We start from the raw sequence: 17,176 nt of genomic DNA, 5'->3' as shown, positions 1-17,176 counted from the left end.
ACGGGGGGCTTGAACTCACGACCCTGAGATGTAGACCTGAGCTGAGATCAAGAGTCAGGTGCTTAACTGCTTAACCGAATAAGCCACCCAGGCGTCCCTCCCGTATCTCTTTTTAAGAAAAGCTATTATAAACTAGTTCTTCAGTTGATTGGGAATACCTTCAAGGTTATCATTTTCTTAAAAAAGCAAATGGAGAATGTATGTATTGGCCAGTAAGGGTGTTTGTTTGAAAAGTCAGCTTAAAGGTGGTTTAAGAGCTCAGATCAAACTCTAAATTTACAATGTGCTTTTTAAATTTTTTTCTGTGTGGGCTTTTATTTTGTTTTTTGGATAGACTTTAATTTGTGAATTTGAAGGGGTGGCTAGACGTCATTTTCTCTCTGAGAGATGTACGGAACAGTTGGGTTAGGTTGCCAGGGCTGCTGTAATCCCGCACCACAAACTGAGTGGCTTAAACAACAAAAACATAATGGCCTCACGTTCTAGTATTGGCAGGGCTGGCTCCCTTGGAGGGCTGTCGGGAAGAGTCTGCTCCATGACTCTCCCCGAGTTTCTGGTGGTATGCTGACAAACTCAGGCGTTCCTTGGTTTGTAGAAGCATCACCTTGACCTCTGTCTTCATCTCCGCATGGCATTCCCCCCGTCCCCACATGTCTCCAAATTCCCCTTCTATAAGGACACAGTCATGTTGGATTAGGGGTCACGCTAATGATTTCATTTTAACTTGATCTGTAAAGACTCTGTCTCCAAGGTCACATTCTGAGGTACTGGGGGTTAGAACTCTGACATATGAATTCGTGGGGGACACAATTCAGCCCATGACATTAGTGTGCCTGTATTTAATAATTTAGATATCTTAAATGTGACGCTTTTAAGGGAAATTTACAAAAATGAATAGCAGGGCATCCCTTATAAAAACATAGAAAAAGGGGTGCTGGGTGGCTCAGTCGGTTAAGCATCTGCCTTTGACTCAGGTCATGATCCTGGGGTCCTGGATTGAGTCCTGCATGGGGCTCCCTGCTCAGTGGGGAATCTGCTTCATTCTCTCCCTCTGCCCCTCCTCCCCACTCCTACACGCTCTTGTTCTCTCTCAAATAAGTAAATAAAATATTTTTTAATAAAGATTTTATTTATTTGAGAGAGAATGAGAGAGAGAGAGAGCATGAGAGGGGGAAGGGTCAGAGGGAGAAGCAGACTCCCCACCGAGCAGGGATCCCAATGCAGGACTCGATCCCGGGACTCCAGGATCACGACCTGAGCCGAAGGCAGTCGCCCAACCAACTGAGCCACCCAGGCGCCCCTAAATAAATAAAATCTTAAAAAAATAAAAAAGTATTATTTTAAGTTAATACACACACAGAGTGAAAAATTTAAACAGAAACTCTTCTCCTCCTAAATCTCACTCCCCTGCTCCAGCACTATTCTGTGCATACGCTACTATGATACCTTAGAGAAGGTAGAGCCAGGTTATAGCAATGATCCAAACAAATAATGATGATAAACGCTTTTTGTGTGTGAAGAGTCATCAGAACGTTCTGAAAATCCATATTAAGAAAGAGGTAACAGGGGCGCCCGGGTGACTCAGTCGTTAGGCGTCTGCCTTCGGCTCGGGTCATGGTCCCAGGGTCCTGGGATGGAGCCCCATGTCAGGCTCCCTGGTCCGCGGGAGGCCTGTTTCTCCCTCTCCCACTCCCCCTGCTTGTGTTCCCTCTCTCGCTGTGTCTTTCTCTGTCAAATAAATAAATAAAATCTTAAAAGAAAAGAAAAGGAACAGGTAATGATTCTTGGATACCTGACGTGTTTAAAGGCAAGAAACTCAACCCTTGTTACTTGGGCCTAAGGACCTGTGCCTGAAGTCTTTGCCTTCATCTCTCTACCATTCTTCCATTCTGTTTTTCCCTTTCCTAGAGAGGTAACTCTATGTGGATTAAAAATGTCCATACTCTTCTTGGGACAGTTTGAGTCCATATCAGTCTATACTCCAAAAAGTTTGATAATGAGGCCAGTGAAGACTTTTTAAAAACTAGTTTAAATATATGTTTCAACCTTTCAACTTTTCCATTTTTAATTAGTATCTGTATTGGTCAAGATTGTTTCGGATTGAAAATTAAAGAAACCCAGCTCAGGGCGCCTGGGTGGCTCAGTCAGTTGAGTGTCTGCCTTCGGCTCGGGTCAGGCTCGTGGGATCCTGGGATCAAGCCTCATGTCAGGCTCCCTGCTCAGCAGGGAGTCTGCTTCTCTCTCTCTCTCTCCCTCTGCCCCTCCTCCCTGCTCATTCTCTCAAATAAATAAATAAAAATCTTAAAAAAAAAAAATAAAGAAACCCAGCTCAACCTGGCTCAAGGAAATGAACAAGTCTACTATTGCTTGTAACAGAAAAGTTCAAGGGTAGGGGTAACTTCAGGCCTGATGGGATCCAGTGAGCCCAAGAATGTCATCTGGATTTAGTCTCTCCCTCTCCCTCCCTTCCACTTCTTTGCCCTACCACTCTCTAGGTTGGCCTCACAGAGTGGTCTCTCATTCCACATGGCCTCTGCCCCCATTTCCCAGTGCTCTTAGCAACACTGGTGGTGATGCACTTTTTCCTACTACTTTCAGCTGATGTATTATGTTTTATAATGTTCTGTTTATTTTTTATTTTTTTCTAAAGTAAGCTCTATGCCCAACGTGGGGCTTGAACCCATGACCCCAAGATCCAAAGTCGCATGCTCTACCGACTGAGCCAGCCAGGCACCTCTTTTTCCTATTATTTTCAATGTAAAGTTCTGAAACTGAAACTCATTGGCTTGGCACTAAATCTATCAATTGGGCCTGGATGTGCATCGAGCATTCCAATTGGCCAGACTTGAATTAAATGCCCCACTTGGGGGGAATGTGTATTGGAGATGATTAGCACTTTCCAAACCACATGGACTTTGAGAGACAGAGATAAAATTAAGGTGCCACTATCTGAAGAAGGAGAGATGGATTTGGGGTAGTCAAAAACAACACGTTCCAGAGTACGGAAGATTTTTAGGATAGTGATAGATATATGTCATTATGCATTTGTCCAAACCCATACAATGTACACCACCAAGAGTGAACTTTAAGGTAAACTATGGACTTCGGGTGATAATGATACATCAAGGTAGGTCTAGCACAACTATAACAAATGTACCATTCCAGTAAGGGATATGGATAATTGGGGAGGCTGTGCATGTGTGGGAGTTGGGGGTCTATGGGAAGTCTCTGTACCTTCCCCTTAAATTTGCTATGAATATAAAACTGCTAAAAAAAATATAAAGTCTTCAAAAAGAAAAAAAAAACACAAAAAACTTCTATCCACTATGATGTCTGCCATTGTGAGAAATCCAATAGATGCTTTAGTCATATTCTGGTGCTGTCTGCTACATTCGATATTGCTGGCCACTCAGTCCTTGAAACTCTGTTTCCTTGGCATCCATGATGTAATTTCTCCCTGGTTCTGCTTTGACTTCGCTGACTGACCTTCGTCAGGCTCACTGAGTGCTCACCTCTTAGCTATACAACCTTAGGGTTCTGCCCTTGGCCCCCTGCCTTTCTCTCTGTATTCTCTCTAGTTTTATCTTTTCTTATGTTTGGTTTTTTTTTTTTAAGATTTTATTTATTTATTTGACAGAGAGAGAGACAGCGAAAGAGAGAACACAAGCGGGGGGAGTGGGAGAGGGAGAAGCAGGCTTCCCGTGGAGCAGGGAGCCCAATGTGGGGCTCAATCCTGGGACGCTGGGATAGTGATCTGAGCCGAAGGCAGACACTTAACGACTGAGCCACCCAGGCGCCCCCTCTCTCACGTTTTAATCCCTGTCTAGATCCTCAAGCTGTAGACTCCCAACTGCTTGCTAGACATCTCCAATTGGATGTCCCATTGGCCCCTTAAAATTCCTCAAGATAGACTTACTTTCATGGCCTCTAATGAACAATTCCTCCCACCATTCATACTCTTTTTTTTTTTTAAGTAGGCTCCATGCTCAGTATGGAGCCGAACGTGGGGCTTGAGCTCTTATGACCCTGAGATCAAGACCTGAGCTGAGATCAAGAGTCAGACACTTAACCAACTGAGCCACCCAGGCGCCCCTACTTTTTTTTTTTTAACTTAAAGATTTTATTTTTAAGTAATCTCTACACCTAACACGGGGCTTGAACTCACAACCCCAAGATCAAGAGCTGCATGCTCTACTGACCTGAGCCAGCCAGGCCCCCCCACCCCCTTCATACTCTTGTGTTGTCTTTCCTTGAGTCTTGTGTGGCCTTGTTAATTGACAGAATATGGTGGAAACATCACTGTGTCAGTTGCAAGGCTAAAATTCAAGAGAGGCTAGAAGCTTCGGCTTTTGGGTTCTTGGGAGCCCAGAGCCACCAGGTAAGAACCATGAGGCAACTGGACAGACCACATGGAGAGGGAAATACAGCAGTCCCAGCATCCTAGACGAGCCCACCTAGTTATAGTCACACAAGTGAATATTAGCAAGACCAGCAGAACTGTCCAGCTGAGCCCAGCCCAGCTTGCGGAATCATGAGAAATAACAAAATGGTTGTTATGTTAAGTCATTACGTTTGGGGGTTGTTTATTACATAGCAATAGATAAGCAAAACTTTCCACAGTATCTAAAGCTAAACTCATTGTCTTCCTCTTCACATCTGTTTGTCTTCCTGAAGTCATAGTTTCAGCTATGGCAGTATTATCTACCTAGGTACCAAAGGGAGAAACTGAGGCTTCATTCTAGACTCCTTCCTCCCCACAACCCCCATCCAACCAGCCACTACGTGTTGCTGGCTTTACCTCCTAAATATTTCTCGAATCTCGCCCTCTTCTTTTGCTCAACAATTTTTTTTAAAGATTTTATTTATGTGACACAGAGAGACACAGCGAGAGAGGGAACACAAGCAGGGGGAGTGGGAGAAGGAGAAGAAGGCCTTCCGCCGAGCAGGGAGCCCGATGTGGGGCTCGATCCCAGGACCCTGGGATCATGACCTGAGCCGAAGGCAGATGCTTAACGGCTGAGCCACGCAGGTGCCCCCTGCTCAACAATTTTGCTCCATTTCAGTTTCTGTTCTTATCTTCTCTCAACCTGTCTGTTCCTCATACCTGCAGTCCAGTTCTTAGATCCATCTGTTACACTGCTTCCAGAGTGATCCTTCTAGAATGCACATCCAACCATAGCAGTTCTCTGCATAGCAGGCTTCTGAGTTCCCTGTGGCCTACAGAATAAAGTCCAAACTCAGTTACAAAAGGCTCTTTGAGAATGGCCTTCATCTATTTTTATAATCCTACTGATAATTCCTTGTTACTTGCTATGTCAATCAAAGTTCACACAGGAAGCAGAAACCACACCAGGTTTTGAATAGAGATAAATTAATGTAAGGGGGCGCCTGGGTGGCTCAGTGTGTTAAGCATCCGACTCTTGATTTTGGCTCAGGTCATGATCTCAGGGTCATGAGATGGAGCCCCATGTTGGGCTCTGTGCTCCGTAGGGAGTCTGCTTGAGATTCTGTCTCTCCCTTTGCCCGCCCCCTTCCCGCTCTTTCTCTCAAAATAAATAAATAAAATCTTTTAAAAAATTGTTAACTAGGTCTAAACTGCTTAACTAGGTAACTTGAAAGGGTGAAAAGAGAACTTTAAGGTCTCACAGAGGTAGCAACTGCAGGAAGCAGCTCTCGCCACTCAGGCTAAGGGGACAAAAGGAAGGGGTTGGAGTCACTAAGAAATCTAAAAGAGGGGCCCCATGTTGTTGAAACTTAACTCCAAGGTGCTAGTGTCTCTGACCTTACAGGAGGACTCTGTGGAGGTTCCTGCTGGTCCTCCTGTCTGAGAGGAGGGTTTGATGAGGCTAGTGCTGCAGGCTTGGGGAAAAGTGAGTAGAGCGGCTGCTATGGGGAGGAAATGCAGCTGCCAGGGTGAAGACGTGTTGCTGGGATGACGTTCACAAGAAACTTTTTCTTCCTCCAGCCTTGTCGTCTCTCTCCAGCCCTCCCTATCGCAGAAGCAAATACTGAAACAGCTGGAAAAGCAGAAATGTAGTATTGCAGACTGTGGAAGCTTGGGTTTGGAGCCGAGAGACAATGTCTTAAGAACTGATGCCCTTGCCCTGTTACTGTCCCTCCTTGCTTGGCTCCCACCTGTTTCAGAACATTTGCATATGCTGTTTCCTCTTCTTGAAATGCAGTTCCCTCTTCTCTTTGCCTACATAATACCTACTTTTCAAATCTCTGCTCAGTTATCACTTCCTCAAGGAAACCTTGACTTCCCTGATGACGTCAACTTCCACTGTAAGAGGCTGTTAGCTTCTTTGCAACAATGTCACAGTTACAAGTTTACATTTATTTATTTTTATGTTTATTTTTTTAAAAAGATTTTATTTATTTGACAGAAAGAGACACAGCAAGAGAGGGAACACAAGCAGGGGGAGCGGCAGAGGGAGAAGCAGGCTTCCCAGGGAGCAGCGAGCCCGATGCGAGGCTCAATCCCAGGATCCTGGGATCATGACCTGAGCCGAAGGCAGACGCTTAATGACTGAGTCACCCAGCCACCCCTTATGTTTATTTATTTATTTGAGTGAGAGAGAGAGAGAGAGCAAGCACGAGTGGGGTGAGGGGCAGAGGGAGAAACAGACTCACCGCTGAGCAGGGACCCTGATACGGGGCTCAATCCTGGGACTCCAGGATAATGACCTGAGCTGAAGGCAGACGCCTAACCAACTGAGCCACCCAGGCACCCCAAGTTTACATTTTTTTTTAAAGATTTTACTTATTGGGGCGCCTGGGTGGCTCAGTCATTAAGCGTCTGCCTTCGGCTCAGGTCATGATCCCAGGGTCCTGGGATCGAGCCCCACATCGGCCTCCCTGCTCCTCAGGAAGCCTGCTTTCTCCCTCTCCTACTGCCCCTGCTTATGTTCCTTCTCTCACTTGTCTCTCTCTGTCAAATAAATAAATAAATAAGATCTTAAAAAAAAAATAAAGATTTTACTTATTTGACAGAGAGAGAGAGAACACAAGCAGGGGGAAGGGCAGAGGGAGAGGGAGAAGCAGGCTCCCCACCAAGCAGGGAGCAGGGAGCCCAATGTGGGGCTCGATCCCAGGACCCTGGGATCATGACCTGAGCCGAAGGCAGACGCTTAACCGACTGAGCCACCCAGGCACCCCTACAAGTTTACATTCTGCGTAATTTTTGGATTGATGCCCACTAGACTGTAAGGACATTATGGGCAGGGACCATCCCTGTCTCTCCCTTCATTTGGTTTTCTTAAATTTGTGCCCCTCATCTCTAACGTAGTACCTGGTGCACAGCAAGGGCTCTATAAATACTTGTTGGAGGGCAAAGTGCAGCTGTAACAGCCAATACCACGCCTTAACAGGGAATTTTTTTTTTTTCCCCAATCATCTTCCAATAGCATCTCTGTTCTGGATGTACCCAATAAGTCTTCCTCCTGCTTCTGATCCTCAGTAGCTTGATTCCCATCCACTGATAACAACTGCTACTCATGTTGTCATTCTGAGAAGCTGTATGTGTACACACAAGCAAAATATGTTACTACACATTCTCAGAGACAGAAGTGCTTCATTCTCTTGAACAACTGTTTCACTGTAGGAAAGTACCACAGTGTAGTTAACTTTCTTCAAAGACATTTAGGTGGTTTCCCATCTTTTGGTTCTACAAATAATGCTGCAGGGAATAACCTTGTGCATGACATTTGTGTGCATAAGCATAGTTACATTGCGAGTATCTCCTGAAACACCACCTTTTACTTGGGTCCCAGATAAGGAGATTATGCAGAGATGGCAGCAAGGATCTAGTTTGGATGCTCAGAAAGTACCTCTAAGGCTCAGACCTACACTGTTAGAATCTAGTACTTATGTAGTCCTAGCATGCAGAGAGAGTTTGAGGGTCCCTTGGAAATTGAACTGTACCAAGCTTGGAAGACACTGATGCATTAACTACAATGTTTTAGATTTTTTTTCCCTGCATCCTTTCCTTAGTTCTTTCTTCTTCCATAATGGACAGATTTGTAATAGCTTGCTTGCTGACACTAGACCATAAACTACTCTAGTGGCTGGCAATGAACAAGAAAGATGAGGGCATTGTTCTTATGGAACTAGTTTTATCATTTTTACTTTTACCAGGTTTTTTTTGATGTGTAAGGATGAAATGAGATAATGGAAGTAAAGTGATTAGTCTGCAATTTAAAATGTTCATTTATATGTATGTACATATATAATACATACTTATGTATACAGACGCCGAATTGGAAGATTCATAATCATCTTAACATGACTACTTTTTATTTTCCTCCCCCCTTTCCTTCTACTTTCTCTTGAAGAGTTTACACCTTAAACTCCAAGCGTTTCTTTCAGCTCAAGGCCAGTGAGATGCGCCACCAGTAGGGGGCAAGAATCACCCAGGCGTGCCTATTACCTAAGCAACGGAGTCAAACAGCATTCAGAATGACTTTACAAAAGGGTTACCAAGAAGTTAATCTGTTTATTCTGTTAGGTCATTTGATAATAAGAAGAAGAAGAAAAAGGAGGAGGAAGTGGAGGAGGAGAAATTAGGGAATCGAGAGATGGTAGCGACAGATCTCTGCAGCAGTCATTAATTAAGAGCAATAGTTTTTTCAGAAAAAAATTGGGGCTGACTCTGCTCACACCCCTTAGGGTATGATAATGGCAGTGGACCAGAAGAGGGGCTCCGAGTTATACTGCGGTTTCATACTGAATAAAGTGCTTTGAGCGAGCCTAACAAGCAATGGGAATACGCGAATATTTTTTTGTGTAATGAAGAGCTTCCCAAAGTAACAGAGACGCCACTAGGTAACTTCCTCGGCTGAAGCCACACACCGAAAGGGTTATCAAAATAGCTTCGGGCCCCTCCTAGCCGGACTTTGAAAGCAGGTGTAGGACGCATGCGCCCAGCCCACCGGCTGACCTCCTCGTGGCAACCGAGCGCGCAGACCTTCCTCCCGGCAGCCCGCGAGGCAGAAAGGGGGGGGAAAACGGGACGGAATTCTCGCGAGGTCTTTCGAGCGCCAGCGGAAGCAGTAGACACGTGACTCTTCTAGGAGGCCTTCGCCTTCCCCCCTCCCCCTTCTCGGAAACCCGGCCCCCTCACCCCTCGCCCACCCCGGAGCCGCGGTAATGGGCCGTTTGGGTTCCGGAATTCTCTTGGATCCAACCACTGGTACCGGGTCGGCTGGAGCCGGCGGAGTCCGTGCTTGGCAGCGAAGGCAGGGGGCGGTCAAGATGGGGGGGGGAAATCATCTTCCTTCACCTAGGAGGGAGGCGGGGCGGAGGGGGGCACTAGGGAGCGGAGTGGGGGGGGGGAGGAAGTCACGTGGGGCGCGCGGTGCGCGCTGCGTGCGCGCGGCGCCTCATCCGTCGCCCCACCCCCTCCCCTCTGGCGGGGCGGGGGTTTGGGGGGAGGGGCGTCAAGATGGCGGCGGGGAGGTAGGCAGAGCCGGACGCCGCCGCTGCCGCCGCCACCGCCGCCTCCGCTCCAGTCGCCTCTAGTTCTTCAAGCTCTCGCCTCCCCAGAGAAGCTGTTCCGGCGTCGGTTCCCGCGGGGAAAGTAAGTCCTTCTCAGCCCTCTTCTGCTTCCACACTCCCCCTCCCGGACAGCCAGCCTCCCACTCCCACTCTCCTCAGGGGGCCGTGTGGGGCCGGGCTGGGGGGGGGGGCAGCCACCTCACCCCGGCTTGGGGCCTCCCTCGCCCCTCGACGCCCCCTCAGTTGCGCGCCCCAGGACTCTTGGGGGCAAGGTCCCGGCGGCGGCCCCGCCGCTCTCGCTTCCTCCGCCCGTCAGCGCCGGGCCCTGCGGTCGCTGCGCGTGGGGGCTCTCAGGCCCCGGGGGCCCCCGCTGTCCCGGGCCAGAGTCACCCAGTTTGGGCGGGGAGGCAGGATCTGCGGACGCCGGCTCCGGCTCCACTGGGGTCGCCCTCCTTGCTTTCCCTGCTCCGCTCAGGAACTGCGAGGTCCCGGACCCGCAGGAAAGTGAGCTCCGCAATCCTTCAAAAGTCCTTATGCCCGAGGGTTGCTCCCGGTTTGGGGCGAGTGCGGGACGAGATAGGGGCGCCGTAAGTCTGAACCCCACACCAGCAATTTTCTGGTTACCTTGCTCTCAGGGCGTCGAGGCGGTACATGGGACACGTGGGGGCCACCTTCAAGCCTCACCGGGTGATTAGGTTAATTTTGTCTGGAGCTCGCTCGCCTTCTAGACCCGAAGCATCTGTGTAGGGAAAGGCGGTTGGGGATTTGCTTACTTTAAGGGTGTTTGGTGTAACGAGCATTTAAGTTCCCCAAACCAGTGTATGCGGGTGGTTTCCCAGAAGTGGTTTGGGATCCGTTTAACCGCTGAGGAGATTTGGATGTTCCTGAACCCTTGTGATTGTTTCTTTCCTGACCCTGGCATCCAGCTCCTCCCCTTTCCACCTCGGCTTTGTGCTGCTGTTTGGTTAATGTTTGCGGACCACTAACTTGATCCTCGCACAGCGAAGCCCTTTTTATGTTCTGGTTCCGTTTACTGTAGGAAGCTTTTGTTTTGGGGAGTTGCTGGTTGAGAAACGTGGGGAAAGAACCGGCAAGAAAATGAGAGTCAAATAAAGCAACGTTTTTATCCATTGAATTGCGCAGCCAGTTGTAACCGCACCCGGAAGTTTGTACTAAACACGTGTTGCTGAGGGGAAGGTTAAAAACTGGGTCCCCTTTGACCTTTGAAAGTTGATTATTAGCAGTTTATGTTGAGTAAATGTTTTATTTTCTCCAGACAACCACGTTTAGAGGCGGAGTAGGGCTTCTGCCGAGTCGGCCGGGGGGGGGGGTCCAGAAAGCTGTCAAACCCCGAGTTGCCGTAGAGGAAATAAACTTAACGCTTGTAGATAAAAACCAGCTAACAGTGCGAAAAGATTCCATGTTTTCCGGTATATTTACTGCAGTCAGAAGTGATTTTTCTTTAAGCTGGTGGGAAAACCATTATCATTGCCCAAAAGATAGTTTGTATAGAACTTCTAGGATAAAATGCAGAATTTGCTATTGTGGCCTTGCGTGGGACAGTAATTTTGCAAGCAAGAGAACATTTTATTTTCATGTTTAAAATTGTTTCCAAAATTTATCTTACCAGAAAGAACATCTTTATTTTTTTCCTTTGGCTTCTGCATTTTTGTCTCCCAATCTAACTTAATTTCACACAGTTGTCTGTAGAATTTTAAGTAGATTTTACTTTAGCTGCCGGGTAAGTATTAAAAAGGAAGGCTTAGTTGGTAGCTTACAGTGGTGGCTTACGTTCATTCATTCAGTGGATGCTCTTAAGTGTCAGGCAGTTTTACTTAAGGGCTTTGCTGAAATTATGTACTGCTTAATATAATGCAATATAAACATATAAAGATTCCTTTAAGTGATTCATCGTAAAGATTAAAGCTACAGATACATTTCAGTGTTTCTTAAATTTTTAAATTGAGCTTTGACTTGAGACTTGCCTCCTGTGAAGGTGGTGAACAGTCAGATCTGAGGTCTGGTCTTACCAAGTAACCTGACTTCATGAGTCTCTTAGTTCCCATGCTTTGCTTGCCTAAAGTTGATGTAAAGATACTTTCTGGAGGCGCCTGGGTGGCTCAGTCCATTAAGCGTCTGCCTTTGGCTTAGGTCATGATCCCAGGGTCCTGGGATCAAGCCCCACTTCAGGCTCCCTGCTCAGCGGGGAGTTTGCTTCTCCTTCTCCATGCTCTTGTGCTATCGCTTGCTCTCTCTCCCTCTCAAATAAAAAATCTTTAGGGGCACCTGGGTGGCTCAGTCAGTTAAGCATCTGCCTTCGGCTCAGGTCATGGTCCCAGGGTCCTGGGATCGAGTCCCACGTCGGGCTCCCTGCTCAGTGGGGAGCCTGCTTCTCCCTCTCCCTCTGCCTGCCACTTTCCCTGCTTGTGTGCTCGTGCACTCTCTCTCTCTGCCAAATAAATAAAATCTTTAAAAAAATAAATAATTAAAAATCTTTTAAAAGCATACTTTCTGATGAGAGGAATTGTTTTCGCATTATATAGCTAATTAATAAAATGGTGTAATCTTAAAGTTTTTACAAATGTCTTTGTTTATGCTGACAGATATACTTTAATATGGTTGAACTTTGTAAATATTAAGGATAATCTTGGAATACCACTGAAATTTTCTATGGATGGAAAGGATAGGCTCTTGAAGAGCAGGAACTCCGGTTTTATGAATAAAATACAGTACAAAACCCATCAAATTCACTTGCTTATTTAATTCTTGGGAGGCAGTATATAGCACAGAGCAATGATTTTAAAACCTTTTTACTGCATCCCATGGTTAAGATGTGTTTTACATTGTGACCTACTACATATCCACACATAGAACTGAAAAACTCATGTCATGAAATGATGTTTATTCTCTCTACATGCTGTGTTAGTTTTTTGTTCTGTATTGAAATATTTAAAAATTCTGGTCATGATACACTGAATTTGACTTGACAGCTCACTGTGGTGTGACCACCAGTTTGAAAAATGTGGTACAGGTTTAAGAATACAGAATTTTGGAGGGATATGGGGTCAGAGCTCCTGGGTATCTAATTCTGCTCCACACTTGTTTTGTTACCTTGTTACAATTCATTTCTCTAAGCCTCAGTTTTTCATCTATGACAAAGGGATAACATGTAGTATTTACTCATGGGTTATCTTGAGGGTTAAAAGAGAAAAAAATCCAATCCTATAGTAAATCTCAAAACGACTAGGGATCTGGATGATGGTGGTAACCAAGAAAGTTGTTTCACACACACACACCCCATTTCTTTCATGTGCTTTTTTGGTAAAGCATGTTTGAAACTTTGTTATCTGCATGTTACTTTGTGAATCCATTCTTCCTATAAAAAGTTTCTCAGTGAGAGTGGGGAGAGGCACACTTTACTGAGCAAGTGTTCCCTTGAAAAATAGCTGTTAAAAACTACAGATTTTTCCCTTGTAGGTAATGAAAATCCTTGTTAATGAACTTCATATTATCTTCTTTTTCTCCTGATGTTCTTAAAGAACCAGCACTCAGTAGACACTAAATAAATATCTTGTTCATGAACTGTATCAGCTAAATTTTGAGAGGATCATTATCCTTCCAGCTTCTTAAACTAAATGTCAGTCATCTCCTCTGGGCTGTGTAAAAGCAAAGCTGAAGCGGAGTTAAAAGACATAGTGCTATTAAATAAAGACAAAAAGTCCTGTTTATTATTAGGCAAAGATACTTGCTAAGTGATATCTTTGCACATATAAAGAGGTCTACCAGTTTTCTCTAGACACACCAATTGATTAACTGCACAAATTGAATATGTGACACAGGCAAAAAGGAACTAGTGTATTTTAAAGAATTCATTTGGAAGTTAATTATTGAGTGGATTGCCAACAGAGTTGGTATTCTGGGAAATAGTGTTGTATCAGTGATGTAGGAGAAAACCTATTTTTTGACATGATACTAATATCAAAATAGTAGTTAATAGCCAGTAGCATAACATTTATTCAACAGCAATCCTATAAGATAGGTTCTATTATTATTCCCATTTGAAGATGAGGAAACTGAGTCACATAAGTTATTACTTGACCATATTCTATTACTGGTGCATGAGGTAGCCAGTGTTTGAACCCAGATATTCTGTTTGATTTCATAGTCTACCCCAGCCTCTGTGGTGTGCTTTCACTGCTGCAGATAGATCCCTTGTATCTGCCCAGAGCTGTAAAGCTCTGCTTTAGGTCTCAACAAGAGGAACCTTGTCCTGGTTGATAGGTTTCAGTGTTGGTATTCTCAGTGGGAACTGTATCCTTTCATTCTTCTGATTGGCTATTGTTTCTCAGGATTCTCTTCCTGCCAAGGATGGCTTAGTTTCTCTCTGCTACCTGGTCCTTGTTTCTTATTTATCTTACTAGACGCTTTCATAGGTGTACTATTTTGAAATAGGTGCTATTTTCCTAAGTATTTATGATAGAAATGGAACCTTTTTGTTGTCCATTTTTTTAGATAGAATCACTCTGGGGTTGGTAACTTTTGGGTTTGTTGGATTGCTACATGTTAAATGTCACCTAAGGTCTATGAAATCCTTTGTAGACACTGTAACACAGTTCTCTTACATTTAACAGTATTTGCATTTATATTCTATTTAGTAGGTTCAAAGTGAAAATGTTTTCCCTCTCAAGAATAAATCTTACTTATAAGGTGAGGAGAAGACTGAATAATATAACCTTTTAAGGGCTCTCTGCCTGAAGACGGAAATTCTGTGAGTCTGTAATAGTTTCAAAATAGGAGAATGATTAAATATTAAGGGTTTTTTTTTTTTTAAATATTAAGGGTTTTGCCTAATGGAGTTAGAGAAAATTAGAGATATTCCTCTGTATTCCCTGCTCCCTTTCTCACTGCAGAAAAGTTCAAGTAGAGAATTTGTACCCAATTGGCTAAGAAAGCATCCCTAGATTTTGTTTGTGTATATTATGTATATAAACCTAAGATATTTTTCATTAATTGCTTGGAAAAGGGCACCTGGCTGGTTCAGTTGGTTACACATCTGCCTTTGGCTCAGGTCATGATCTCAGGGTCCTGGGATCAGGTCCCGCATCGGGCTCCCTGCTCAGCGGAGAGTCTGCTTATCCCTCTCCCTCTACCCCTCACTCATGCGCTTGCGTGTGCTCTCTCTCTCTGAAATAAATAAATTATTTTTTAAAAATAGCTTATAAAAGACATTGTCATTATTAAGTCACTACTCAGAGGTCTCAGATTGTGGTTCCTGTGAATGAGTTTTCAGTAGGTCAATGATAGTGTTATAAGCTGTACTGTTAATTTCTTGTAAAAATACCAAGTTTCCCCCCAAATTTTTCCCATGATATTTTTATACTTTCAATGCTCATTGTTCAGAAAATATATTTCAAAAACCTCTCATGAATTTAGTAATGCTTCTCTGATTTTTGTTTGCTTTCATCAATGATGTTTCTGTACTTTTTTAGTATAATTAGACGGCTTGGTGTGCATCTAATGGATTAATGGATCCTTTGGCTTCCAAGTGTTCTTTGGTCTGTTGTTTAGGAGTCATTGGTTTAAAACAATGTATTTTTGTTTCAAATGTAAATAAATCATTATTTTCAGTATTTACTTAAAAAAGATGACATTTTGATAGTCTCTGGAGTTCTATTAATCTAGGTCAGGATTAGCCATAGCAAGCAGGCCACAACCACCCCCTTTTCTCACAGATCATTGGTCTTAATGTAGGTTGAAATGTTTTGTTGTTGCTGTTTTAGGATTTATTTATTTATTTATTTTTTTTTTTTTGAGAGAGCGAGAGTGCGCACACATGTTGGCGGGGAGGGAATCTCAAGTAGACTCCCCAGTGAGCAGGGAGCCCGACACAGGGCTCAATCTCACGACCCTGGGATCATGACCTGAGCCGAAATCAAGAATTGGACACTTAACTGACTGAGCCACCCAGGTGCCCAGGTTGAAATGTTTTTAAAGCATTGGTTTAGCTGTCTTGGTACATGTTTGTACTATGTACTAGGATAACGTGTAAAGTATGGTCAGGTGTGTCTATATTACAAAAATGATCAACTTTATTTTAAATCTATATTGGGACATTTCTCCTGTTTGTCCCCTGTTCAGTCCCTTCATACTGTTTCCATCTTGCTATCCAATAATCTATCTCCGTTCCGATTTTAATCTCAGACTGGCATTTATTCCAAAGTTAAGTATTGAAACTTAGGTTTGCAACATTGACTTCTGGATCTATTCTTTGGAAAGAGAATGCGTGGGGTTTGGGAATTTGAACAATCTAGGTCTGGGTAGGTATAGGTACTTTAAGGTTTCTGAGCCTCTGTTTCATCTCTAAAAAATTATAATGTCTATCTTTTTCGGGGTTGTTGTGGTCTCATAGTGTACACAAAGAGCCTAACACTGTGTCAGGCTTGTAAAAGATACTTAGTCACTGTCAGTTTCCTTACCTTCCTCTTTCCTGCTCAAAACGTATTTTTCCATAGACTTTTCCTTTTTCTGAAAAATTCTGGGGAAATCTATTCTTCCTTGGGGCTATCTGTTTAAGACCCCCCTTTAGGGGCGCCTGGGTGGCTCAGTTGTTAAGCGTCTGCCTTCGGCTCAGGTCATGATCCCAGGGTCCTGGGATCGAGCCCCACATCGGGCTCCCTGCTCAGCGGGAAGCCTGCTTCTCCCTCTCCCACTCCCCCTGCTTGTGTTCCCTCTCTCGCTGTGTCTCTCTGTCAAATAAATAAATAAAATCTTTAAAAAAAAAAAAAAGACCCCCCTTTAAACAGTAGGTCTGCCCTGAGTTTCATTTCTGGATATCTGTGGTTTCTACCTTAAACTCATTCATGTTTCTGCTAGAACTTCTTTCTAAATGATGTATAGGCTTATGTGACAAAGACCTACCTAGTAGAGGATTTCTCTGTTAAATATCATACTTTCATTTGAAATACTAGTTCTTATATGTTGGAAGTCATGGTCAAAGAGACTAACGCCTTTCTTTTTGTAGGACAGAATGAAAACAGTGACACTTAATTCTTTCACACAGCCTGAGAACAAATGAACTAGCTAAAGATTAGTGTATTATTTATGTAACATGAAATTAGTTTTTTGGGAAAAACAAGTACAGTCACTTTTCATGTTTATGTATATAAATTGGTTATTTCAGATAAGTTAATGACAAACGTTAAAAATCAAGAAAGTTCTGTTAAGCTTTTTTTCCCCTTACAAAATGGATAAAAATCCATTTTGATGGTAAATTACTTTGATATATTGTATCAAGAAAACCCAAATCTAAAATGTATTTGCGGGGTGCCTGGGTGGCTCATTCAGTTGAGCGTCTAACTCTTGGTTTCAGCTCAGGTCATGATCTCGGGGTTGTGGGATTGAGCCCCGCTTCAGGCTTCACACTCAGCACAGTCTGCTTGAGATTCTCTCCTTCTGCCTCCCCTTCTGCCCGCCCCCATAAATAAATAAACAAAATCTTTAAATAAAATATTTGCTTGTTCCTAAATAGGTATTTTCTCTCGCTAAACTCTATATAACTCATTTTGGGGTCTCCAGGCTCAGTGTTTATTTTTTCACTTTCTCTTGGCTTAAATCTAATCATCCATCAACTCATGCTTTTTGTCTTTCTTATTCTCTTCCATTTTAGCTTTTATATAAACTT

At 44.0% G+C, this 17,176-nt stretch overlaps 1 protein-coding gene, 1 long non-coding RNA gene and 1 other non-coding gene across 5 annotated transcripts in view; 1 reads left to right on the top strand and 2 right to left on the bottom strand.

Moving 5' to 3' along the window:
- Positions 1 to 2,659: 2,659 nt before the first annotated feature.
- TRNAQ-UUG (transfer RNA glutamine (anticodon UUG)) lies at positions 2,660 to 2,732 on the bottom strand. The gene has a single exon. It is a non-coding gene; the product is annotated as a tRNA-Gln (tRNA).
- A 2,146-nt stretch (positions 2,733 to 4,878) lies between these two features.
- LOC145716872 (uncharacterized) lies at positions 4,879 to 9,337 on the bottom strand. The gene is made up of 3 exons (XR_014139827.1): positions 9,133 to 9,337; positions 5,783 to 6,017; positions 4,879 to 5,217 (listed from the first exon to the last, which is right to left on the bottom strand). It is a non-coding gene; the product is annotated as an uncharacterized LOC145716872 (long non-coding RNA).
- The window catches only part of SBNO1 (strawberry notch homolog 1), a 57,201-nt gene continuing 49,350 nt past the window's right edge, over positions 9,326 to 17,176 (top strand). For 2 of the 3 annotated variants that reach the window (XM_081802370.1, XM_081802371.1), the window contains exon 1: positions 9,326 to 9,577. The gene's annotated coding sequence lies outside the window, so the exon portion shown is untranslated. The remainder of the gene's footprint in view (positions 9,578 to 17,176) is intronic. The other variant, XM_081802369.1, reaches the window with a different exon arrangement.

Source organism: Leptonychotes weddellii, chromosome 13 (genome assembly GCF_054177405.1).
Source record: "Leptonychotes weddellii isolate Sample4059 chromosome 13, ASM5417740v2, whole genome shotgun sequence".
Classification (NCBI taxonomy): domain Eukaryota; kingdom Metazoa; phylum Chordata; class Mammalia; order Carnivora; family Phocidae; genus Leptonychotes; species Leptonychotes weddellii.
The sequence above is the reverse complement of the archived record's forward strand: the minus strand, read 5'-3'. Positions and strand labels throughout refer to the sequence as shown.